At 48.9% G+C, this 10,812-nt stretch overlaps 1 protein-coding gene across 1 annotated transcript in view; it reads left to right on the forward strand.

Moving 5' to 3' along the window:
• Window positions 1-10,812, forward strand: part of EPHX4 (epoxide hydrolase 4) — an 84,669-nt gene that overhangs the window by 34,544 nt on the left and 39,313 nt on the right. The gene's annotated exons all lie outside the window — the stretch shown is intronic.

Here is a 10,812-nt window from a genome sequence, read left to right on the forward strand (position 1 = left end):
CTGGATTTGGATTTGCCAAACTGCGGTGACTGGCTTTGGATTTGGATTTTTTTTTACAAAAATTTACAAAAAAAGCTAGTCACATAAATTGGTCCTTTTTTTCTTCTTAGAGTATCATTAACCTCAATATCATTAATTTCCAGTCATTTATAGTCAATTTAGACCACCCCTCAGCTTATAATATTGTTTTCAACATTATTGGCCAAAGGTTGCAGTGAGCTGATTGGTTACTAAGCGACAAAGCAGCGGCGCAGCGGCACAGACACCGCAATTTAAAGCACATCTATGAAACATTGCCACACATCAGTGGCAGAAATGAAAAGTAGTGCACCCACCCAGTGGGGTACGGCCAGCAGAATCACAGTACTTGTTACATAGTGGGCTACGGCCCAAGGAGTCACAGTGCACAATCTTATTCACATTACACCGCACATAGGCCCTGATTCACATTACACCATAAAGTAGTGTCCCTTATTTTTGTTACGACACACAGCAGTGCCCCTTTTACACAATGCCCACAGTAGTGCCCCTTTTACACAATGCCTGCAGTAGTGCCCCTTTTACACAATGCCTGCAGTAGTGCCCCTTTTACACAATGCCCGCAGTAGTGCCCCTTTTACACAATGCCCGCAGTAGTGCCCCTTTTACACAATGCCCGCAGTAGTGCCCCTTTTACACAATGCCCGCAGTAGTGCCCCTTTTACACAATGCCCGCAGTAGTGCCCCTTTTACACAATGCCCACAGTAGTGACCCTTTTACACAATGCCCGCAGTAGTGCCCCTTTTACACAATGCCCACAGTAGTGCCCCTTTTACACAATGCCCACAGTAGTGACCCTTTTACACAAAGCCCACAGTAGTGACCCTTTTACACAAAGCCCACAGTAGTAATGCCCCTTATACACAAAGCCCACAGTAGTAATGCCCCTTATACAATGCCCACAGTAGTAGTGCCACTTACACAATGGCCCAAGTAGTGGTGCCCCTATGCAGTCCCCTTAGTAGTAGGGACCCCTATGCAGTGTCCCCAGTAGTAGTATGCCCCCCATTAGCATGCCCCCCATTAGCATGCCCCCCAGTAGTATGCCCCCCAGTAGTAGTGCCCCCATTAAAAATCCCCCAGTAGTGGTATTATTATTATTATTATTATTATTATCCTTTATTTATATGGCGCCACAAGTGTTCCGCAGCGCCTTACATAGTACATAGAACTAATAAGTGAACAAGAAACAAGTAACTTACAGTACATTACAGTGCAGGACAAGGACACAACTTATATACATTGCTGAAATAGTGATTAAAGCACTCACAATAAGCTGCCGGGAGTTGGCGGTCCCGTGTTAGGTGCCCTAATGGGGAGTAGAGAGTAGAAGAAAATGTAAAGAGAAGCACATGAGGGAAGAGGTCCCTGCTCATGAGAGCTTGCATTCTAAGTATGCCCCCATTAGCAGGCCCCCAGTAATAGTATGCCCCCCCTTAGCAGGCCCCCAGAAGTAGTAGTATGCCCCCCCTTAGCAGGCCCCCAGTAGTAATATGCCCCCAACTAGCAGGCCCCCAGTAGTAATATGCCTCCCCTTAGCAGGCCGCCAGTAATAATATGCCCCCCACTAGCAGGGCCCCAGTAGTAATATGCCCCCCACTAGCAGGGCCCCAGTAGTAATATGCCCCCCACTAGCAGGGCCCCAGTAGTAATATGCCCCCCCTTAGCAGGCCCCAGTAGTAATATGCCCCCCCTTAGCAGACCCCCAGTAGTAATATGCCCCCCCTTAGCAGGCCCCCAGTAGTAGTAGTAGTGTCCCCACTTAGCAGGCCCCCAGTAGTAGTAGTGCCCCCACTTAGCAGGCCCCCAGTAGTAGTATACCCCCCCATTAGCAGGCCCCCAGTAGTAATATGCCCCCCACTAGCAGGCCCCCAGTAGTAGTATACCCCCCATTAATGCCCCCTTACACACACACATAAAACAAAAGAAAACTTACCTGTATCCCCGCTCCCGCCGCCGTCCGCTCTGCTCTGCTGTCACGCGCTGAGGAGGGAGCCGGAAGACGGAGCTCATGAGTGAGCTCCAACCGGCTCCCTCCGTACAGCAGCCAATGAGAGTCTGCCTGACTCTCACTGGCTGCTATTACAAACACACAGCTGCCGCTGGCGGCTGTGTGTTTGATCTGTGTAGGGCAGACCGCTATCACAGCATTCTGCCCTACACTAGAGGAGCCCTGAGAATCCGACATCAGGGAGCTGTGGCTTGACCTCGAACGGGGATCTGAGTCAGGTGGGGAACATCCGAACAGCGTTCGGGTGGACTCTGATCCCCAATGTTCGGAGCGGTTCGGATTCCACAGAATCCGAACCGCTCATCTCTAGTTTGCACGCAGCCAAAGTATGCAAATCTCGCGATCGCGATGCAAGGCACTAGCACGCCCACTATGTCTTAGCATGCGAGCGCAGTGTGTAGTTAGATGCCCACAGTCCCAGGTCATCTCCAGGAAGTGTATGTAACAATCGGTAACATCGAGTACCATCAGAAGCGAACGCAGAACTTGTGGTCGACCGTACCCTACTGCAAGCACTGTGAGTGCTTCAGTGTGTAAAGCAACCATGTGACGTGTACTATGATGCTGCGTCTTAATTTTGCACACCTCTGAAACGGTGTTAAGACGCTCAGACACGCCTGCGTTCGTACCACCACACCCCCGTTTCCATCGACCAGCCCGTCACCACCCACAAACAGCTTTCCCTATCACTCATTCTAGCGAGCTGGCTATGCGCAGCGAGCGAACACTTCCTGATCGCATTGACTAGTTCGCGCACACGCACTGCGGTGCATACGCATGCACAGATTGCAAACATCGGCCGGCTGCATGCGAACGCAGCCTAGCGAGCGGGTCTGAATCGGGTCTTAAGTACAATCTAGTATATAAACCATGTAGCATGTTTCCCTTATGGCCACACTAATGGATGCTTTAGCAATTCTAGATCTGATGGTTGTCCATTCCTCATAATCAATGGGGTTTGTAATGTCATTTCCCAAGCCAATTTATGGGGTTCAGGGAAAGGTGGTGACAGAATGGAATGGTATAAAACAGATATATTACCTTTATAACCTATGGAATAGGCCACAGGTTCTCAAACTCTGTCCTCAGGACCCCAAATAGTGCATGTTTTCCAGGTCTCCTGACAGAATCACAATTGAAATAATTAGTTCCACCTGTGGATCTTTTAAAATGTGTCAGTGAGTAATGACAACACCTGTGCACCTGCTGGGTGACCTGCAAAACATGAACTGTATGGGGTCCTGAGGACCGAGTTTGAGAACCACTGGAATAGACGCAAAGGTGTTCGAATGGGGTCAGCGACCGAAGGGATGGAGATTGCGAGTGCACAAAGCTGACAATTTGCAGCTACTGGAAGTGGTATGATGAAGGAATTGACTGTTTATACTAGGGGTGGGGATTTAGCGACCCCCTGCTGTTGTACAACTAAACATCACAGCATACCCTGCCACAGTTTTGCTTTTAGGCCATGCTAGAACTGTTGCAAAGCATGCTGGGATTTCTAGTTCATCAACAGCTGAAGGGCCGCTTATTGCCCACCCCGGATTTAGACTGAGGGACAGAAAATGAGGACAGAGAAAATTTACCCCGCACACGTCGAAATCTATCAACCCGAATCCCCTGCCTGAGGGAGGCCATAGTGTTGCAGTTACCCAGAGGAAACAATGGATGGCTCCATATGGGAGACATAGGGGATGGGTAAAGAGCTTAGTTCCCGTACCCTTGAAGTCCATCCCAAATAGTAAGAGTGAACTGAACCGCCGGGATCACATAGGCCAAGGTAACCAGAGAATTTCATCAACCATTCCCATTTTAAAGCATAGCATTCTCCAGATCCTCCCATCTTTCACATCGTGGATCGGAATGCCAGGAGATGATGTGGTTGAGTTGTGCCGCCTGATAGTAAGCCTTAAGTATCGGAAGTCGGGGGTTACTGGCCACCACACTTTCATATATGTTTAAAATAAATGTTCATATAACTGTATATATAAGGTTAAAGTGTATCTGTCACCGGCACATGTTGAAGCTGCCATTTGTGGGTTGAAATGAGAACATTTGAGTAAGATTTGCTCTGAGTACACAGGGAGGTCAATGATGCGCATTACAAAGTGGCTGCTTTCACCGTGTGGTGAGTTAGCTGCGGCACATTTATATGCAATCTGCGTTAGTTAACTCCTGACTGCACTACAATAACATTCGTTGTCTTTATTGATCCTGATTAATTAACCTAAACGGCACAACCTGTCAATTCTCCAAGAGAAGCTTCTGGTGACTTTTTTTTTGTAAATAAACCGCTATAGAAGTAGAAAAGTTCGGGAAAAATTTGTCAGTCCTATCATTCTACCAGTGCAGTGCAGCGCAGAAGGGACAAGTTTTAGGGTTTAACCTTGTTAAACACTAGGCTTGCAGAAAAGTGCAAAGACCCAAAATACAGGGGTATTGGTTTATATTAACATACCTCACAACCATCCTGACTTCTGTGGAACAGTCCCAGGGGTAAATTTACTAAAGTGAGAGTTTTTAGAAGTGAGTTTTAAAAGAGATGATTCCCATAGCAACCAATCAGATTCTACATAACATTTAACTAGCACTTTCTAGAAGATAATAGCTAGAATCTAATTGGTTGCTACGGGCAACATCTCTTCTAAAACTCACTTCTAATAACTCTCACTTTAGTAAATTTACCCCCCAGTCTCAGTTTGGGACAAGTTGGGAGATATTTGCCCCCACTAAAGGTGGCAATAAAATGGTGCTTTTCTGCTACGGTGTCATGGCCACACCCCCTTTTACATGGACCCACCCACAGCATCCCAATTCTGGATCTGCAATAGTAGTTATCTACGTATTTACAATGAGTGAACAGCTTATTAGGAACTACTGCCTTTCTAGCTTTTTTGACTTCTCAGTCACTGACAGCGACATATATGCTGACATATGTACTGTTGAGGCTATGTAAAGCAAGCACACATTCCTATATATTGCACACAAATTTAGGGGTCTATTTACTAAGCAGTGTTAGGAGACAGAGTGAAAAGTGATAAGGTGCCAGCCAATCAGCTCCCAACTGTCATCTCACAGGCTGTGTTTGAAAAATGACAGTTGGGAGCTGATTGGCTGGCACCTTATCACTTTTCACTCTGTCTCCTAACACTACTTAGTAAATAGACCCCTCAGACATTTCTTACAGATATAGATCATCCATCTATGATACACAACAGATGGAAGTGGGATGTATATTGATGAATACTAAACTACAAAGTTAATGGCAACTATTCTACCAAGACATTTGTAATGCAAAAGAGAGACATCAATATAACAAAGTATTCTGAAACATTGCTCATTATTTTGTGTATGACTGCGAAGTAAGATAATTTGCAAATCTAAAATAGTTCTGCCATGTGTCTGGGCCTTTTTCTTCACATACATACATACACAATAGTCGTTAGATTATTGAACATAGCTTAAATGCTCAGGACCACCAAAACCTTAGGTGGGCCCAGGTACTGGGGGCGTGGCCAATGGAGAAAGTGTGACTACACTCCGTCAGAGGGCAGTATTCAATTTTGCGTCCGCAATAAAGTTTTGCCTGCCCGATATTCCGCTTACATCGTGTGTTTCAGATGACGAAACATATAGTGTGCGCCCCCGGCTACTACTGAGGGCCGTATAAGGCAGAGTGGGTCACAGTGAGGGCCATATAATGCAGAGTGGGTCACAGTGAGGGCCATATAAGGCAGAGTACGTCACAGTGAGGGGCGTATAAGGCAGAGTGCGTCACAGTGAGGGCCATATAATGCAGAGAGCGTCACAGTGAGGGCCATATAATGCAGAGTGCGTCACAGTGAGGGCTATATAATGCAGAGTGGGTCACAGTGAGGGCCATATAAGGCAGAGTGCATCACAGTGAGGGCCATATAAGGCAGAATGCGTCACAGTGAGGACATGTATTGCAGAGTGCGTCACAGTGAGGTCATATAAGGCAGAGTGCGTCACAGTGAGGGCCATATAATTCAGAGTGCGTCACAGTGAGGGCCATATAAGGCAGAGTGCGTCACAGTGAGGGCCATATAATGCAGAGTGCGTCACAGTGAGGGCCGTATAATGCAGAGTGCGTCACAGTGAGGGCCGTATAATGCAGAGTGCGTCACAGTGTGAACATATAATGCAGAGTGCGTCACAGTGTGGACATATAATGCAGAGTGCGTCACAGTGAGGGCCATATAATACAGAGTGCGTCACAGTGAGGGCCATATAAGGCAGAGTGCGTCACAGTGAGGGCCATATAAGGCAGAGTGCGCCACTGTAAAGGCCATATAGTGCAGAGAGCGCAGCAGTGAGCACCATAAAACACAGAGAACAGTGATCAGTGGCCCACATATGACTTATAACGCAGATAATATAAACACACCCCTTACACACATACACATAAAATGAATATACCCAACCAACACACACACACTACATTAATACACCATGACCACCCCACCACAGACAGTAAAACACACTCCAACTCCCCCCCCCCCCCTTCCCAGGAAAAAAATAAAAAAATACACCCCTCCCCATTGCATACAGATACCACCCCCCTAGATGACACTGGCACTTACCTGTCCTGGAAGAGGATGTAGGGTCCCTGCTGTAGTATCTATAAAGATAGTTTAAAATGAGGTAGTGTACCTTTAAGGATCTTGCAGCATAGAAGGACATGTGATCAGGAAGTGGAGAGATATAGGAAAAAGTAAGAGAAAGCAGAACAGCCATGAGCAGATGATGTCTTTACCTGTAATAATGCAAGTATTACTGATAATAAATAAACTACATAAACAGCATACTTGATGAGTCATTGCTATGAAGAAAGGTACATCAAGAAATAACACCTGCTGGGGCTGGGCTCCATGGCACAGGAAAGGAGAGGAAATAGAAGAGCCTGTGCGTGAGAGGACAGTGGATAGACTCGAAAAGGAAGGGGCAGGGACCCGGCTTAGGGGGCGGGGTCTCAGGCAGGCAAAGCAGTGTGCATGTAGAATAGACTGGGTGTAGACCCGAGGCTAGGGGACGTGATCTCGGGCAGGGAAACGAGTGTGCATGTAGTATAGACAGAGCGGAGGGGACGGGGACTCGGGGGAGGGTCTGAGGCTGTATAGTGACAGCCTGGTCAGAGCGAGGATAAGAAGCGGAGGGTCCCCCTCCTCCTCCGGCCATAGTCAGACTGCCCACGGCCAGCCGCAGCGCAGAGTACTACTGTAATAATGAGTTAGTGTGACTCATTATTAGCAATGCAGGCCCCTTCTTTGTTGCAGGACCCGGTGCATTGCACCTGCTGCATCGCTAATAGTTCTGAGCCACAGGATGCCCCTTAGGCATTCCAAATGCCATAGGCATTTGCCTGGAATGCCTATGCCTAGGGCCGGCTCTGACTACTAGATCGTGTGGTGCAACAGTGGGCTCTACAGGCTGATCCGCAAACGTTTGAGGAGTTAGCAGTGGTGATTGAACGGAACCTGACTCTTGGAAGTTAAACAAAGCCAAACAGGGATTCCAGCCAGTTCCCAAGCCTCAGTTGTTAAAGCCAACAACCCACCTCCAGCTGTGTGCTTTGACTGAGGCGAGCCCGGTCATTTGCGCCGGCACCCAAAGCAGGGCGAGCCAATGGACTGTAGTGCTGGAAAAGCAACTTGACCAGTAGTCAGCATGGCTGCTGGAAGCACTTCACCGGCGCAAACCACCTTGTTGCGTTTGATGGTGCGAGTGGAAGGCCGGGAGGTCTGGGCCTTAGTGGATACTTTCAGCGAATTAACCATCATCTCTGCCAACCTGGAGCTGATCAGGTGCTACCCCCGGTAAAGATATGTGTACATAGGGATGTAGAATGCCCGAGTGCACATCCCAATAGTGATCAAAGGGCGGAAGGTGGTAGCCGCAGTAGCTGCCAGGCCACCCTACACATTGATCTTAGGTCGGGACTTTCCGTTGTTACAAGAGGTGGTTACGTGGCATGATGACAGCAGAAGGTCCACATCAGAGGTGTCCCAGGAGCCAAACTCTGCTGTTTTCTAAAGTTTGGTGGCTGTAACGCCTTCCTTGGCCAGTGAGCATCCGGAGGGGAGTGAGACCGAGGCACAGTGGGTTCCCATCGGCAAGGAAGTGTCCTTGTAGGACTTTGGCCAGGATCAACAGCATGATGGGAACTTGATAAATTTAAAATGTTGTAGAAGGTGTACGATACTTTGCATTGAAAAATGATTTGTTATATCGTGTAATCTATTTGCAGGATAAGAAAGTAGATCAATTGTTGGTTCCCCGGAAACACAAGCAGTTTCTGTTAAGGGCGGCTCATACACACCTGTGGGGTGGCCATTTGGCGGAGGAGAAAACTCTCCAGTGTATTCAGTTAAGATTTTTCTGGCCCGGCATTCATGCAGCAGTAAAAAAGTATTGTCAGGAATGTCCAGTGTGTCAGAAGACAGCACCCCGGCCAGGGTTTTCGGACATCCTTGGTTCCTGTAATTTCTGTACCTTTTGAGAGACCTGGTATGGTTTTGATAGGGCCGGTAGAAAAATCTGCTTGTGGGCATCAATACATATTAGTGGTGGTAGATTATGCCACAAGGTACCCGGAGGCCATCCAGCTATGCAACATGAAATCTAGCACTATTGCCCGGGAATTACTGATGCTATATAACCGCTTTGGAATACCAAGAGAGGTCTTAACGGACCAAGGTACCCCTTTAGTCTCTAAACTAATGAAAGATATGTGCCAACTGTTAAAGGTGGATAGGATTACTACCTCAGTTTACCACCCGCAAACAGATGGGCTCGTTGAATGCTTTAACCAGACCCTTAAACAAATTATAAAAAGGGTGGTGTCTGAGGAAAAGCGAGATTGGGACTTACTCCTACCCTACTTAATGTTTGCAGTGCGAGAGGTACCCCAGTCCTCTACAGGATTTAGGGCCTCATTCAGAGGCGGTCGGAGGATGCAAGCGGTCGCTCAGAAACTGGGCGGCCACTTGCATCCTGACCGCCCGCCTTTGTTGCGGTCGTTAGGCTGTGGGTTAAAACCCACAGCTCTTAACGACCGCTCCGGTGATGGTCACGATGGTCAGAGACCATCGCGACCATCGGGGCTTACGACGAGACCCTAGGGTAGGGTCTCACTTGTCGTAAGCCCTGGAGAGCTTCTGGCTCTGTCAGAGCCGGAAGCTCTCCACTGACATCACCAGTGATGTCAGTGGGGCCGCCCCCAAACGGTAGGCGTTCCCTTAGAAACGCCTCCGTTTGGCCTGCCACCCCCCCGGCCCACCTTCCAAAAGGGGCGAGCTGTCAATCAACATCGACAGCTCGCCCACTTTGGAACGAGACCTGCTACGACCGGCGCTGTCGGTCGTAGCGGGTCTCACGCATGCGCACGCCGTCGTGCGCATGCTCTGTGGGGGGCCATCGACCCGGTCCGAGCACATCGGCGCTAACGACCGGGTCTGAATGACCCCCTTAGTTCCTTTGAACTCCTCTATTGGAGGCAACCTAGAGGGATTTTAGATCTGTTGAAAGAAGGGTGGGAACAACAGTCATGGCAAGAGCCTAACATCGTACAGTCTGTGACCCAATTGTATGGCCGTATAAGGCAAATTGCGCCACTTGTGAATGAACACATGGATAGGGCACAACAGCGGCAAAAACGTTGATATGACGTGACCGTGGTTAATCGGTCTTTTAAACCAGGAGACAAGGTACTGATTCTGGTACCCACCACTGAAAGCAAAATGTATGCCCAGTGGCGAGGCCCTTATGAAGTTATAGAGGCAGTTGGACCTGTTAATTATAAGGTTTGACAGGAAGGTAGAAGGAAAGAGGTGCAAATCTACTATGTAAACCTGTTAAAACCCTGGAAAGAGCGCAGGTCAGCCTTCTTTGAATGTCAGGTACCCATTGAAGTCAGGGGCGGATATCCCACAAGGCACTACAGGCAGCCGCCTAGCGCCCGGTGGTCCCATGGGGCCCGCCTGTCAAACACCGCTGACAAATTCAGAAGAAAAAAAAAATCCTGTTCTAATTTCCAGGATCTGCACTGACCAAGCGAGGTGGGGAAGGACATGCTAGTTATTCCCAAAGAGAAGGCACTATGTGGCCACCGCACTTTCTGTGCCAGGGGAAGTGGAACAGCTCTTCTGTGGGATAGAAGGTGTGCCTGCCGTGCCCCCTGCCCTCTCTTCTGCTGGCCGGGTGCTCACTTTCCTGGGCCAGGCATCAGCAGTCTGCTCTGCTGACCATGCCTCCTGAGATTCTTGTGACATGCTGTGAAGATCGTGGCAGCTGCCTTGTTTTGCAGTTGCAGTCAGTGCACTTCCTCAGGGGTGTATCTAGGGATCCAAGCGCCCCTGTCAATGTAATGTACTGACGCCCCCTACCCCCTTATGCAGTGCCCCCAGTAGTAATCCCTCCTATGCTGCATTGCCCCCAGTAGTAGCCCCCCTATACAGTGCCCCCAGTAGTAGTCCCCCCTATACAGTACCCCCAGTAGTAATCCCCCCTATGCTGCATTGCCCCCAGTAGTAGTCCCCCCTATACAGTGCCCCCAGTAGTAGTCCCCCCTATACAGTGCCCCCAGTAGTAATCCCCCCTATGCTGCATTGCCCCCAGTAGTAGTCCCCCCTATACAGTGCCCCCAGTAGTAGTCCCCCCTATACAGTGCCCCCAGTAGTAATCCCCCCAATGCTGCATTGCCCCCAGTAGTAGCCCCCCCTATACAGTGCCCCCAGTAGTA

The sequence above is a fragment of the Taudactylus pleione genome, unplaced genomic scaffold, assembly GCF_031769625.1.
Source record: "Taudactylus pleione unplaced genomic scaffold, aTauple2 ptg000373l, whole genome shotgun sequence".
Taxonomy (NCBI): domain Eukaryota; kingdom Metazoa; phylum Chordata; class Amphibia; order Anura; family Myobatrachidae; genus Taudactylus; species Taudactylus pleione.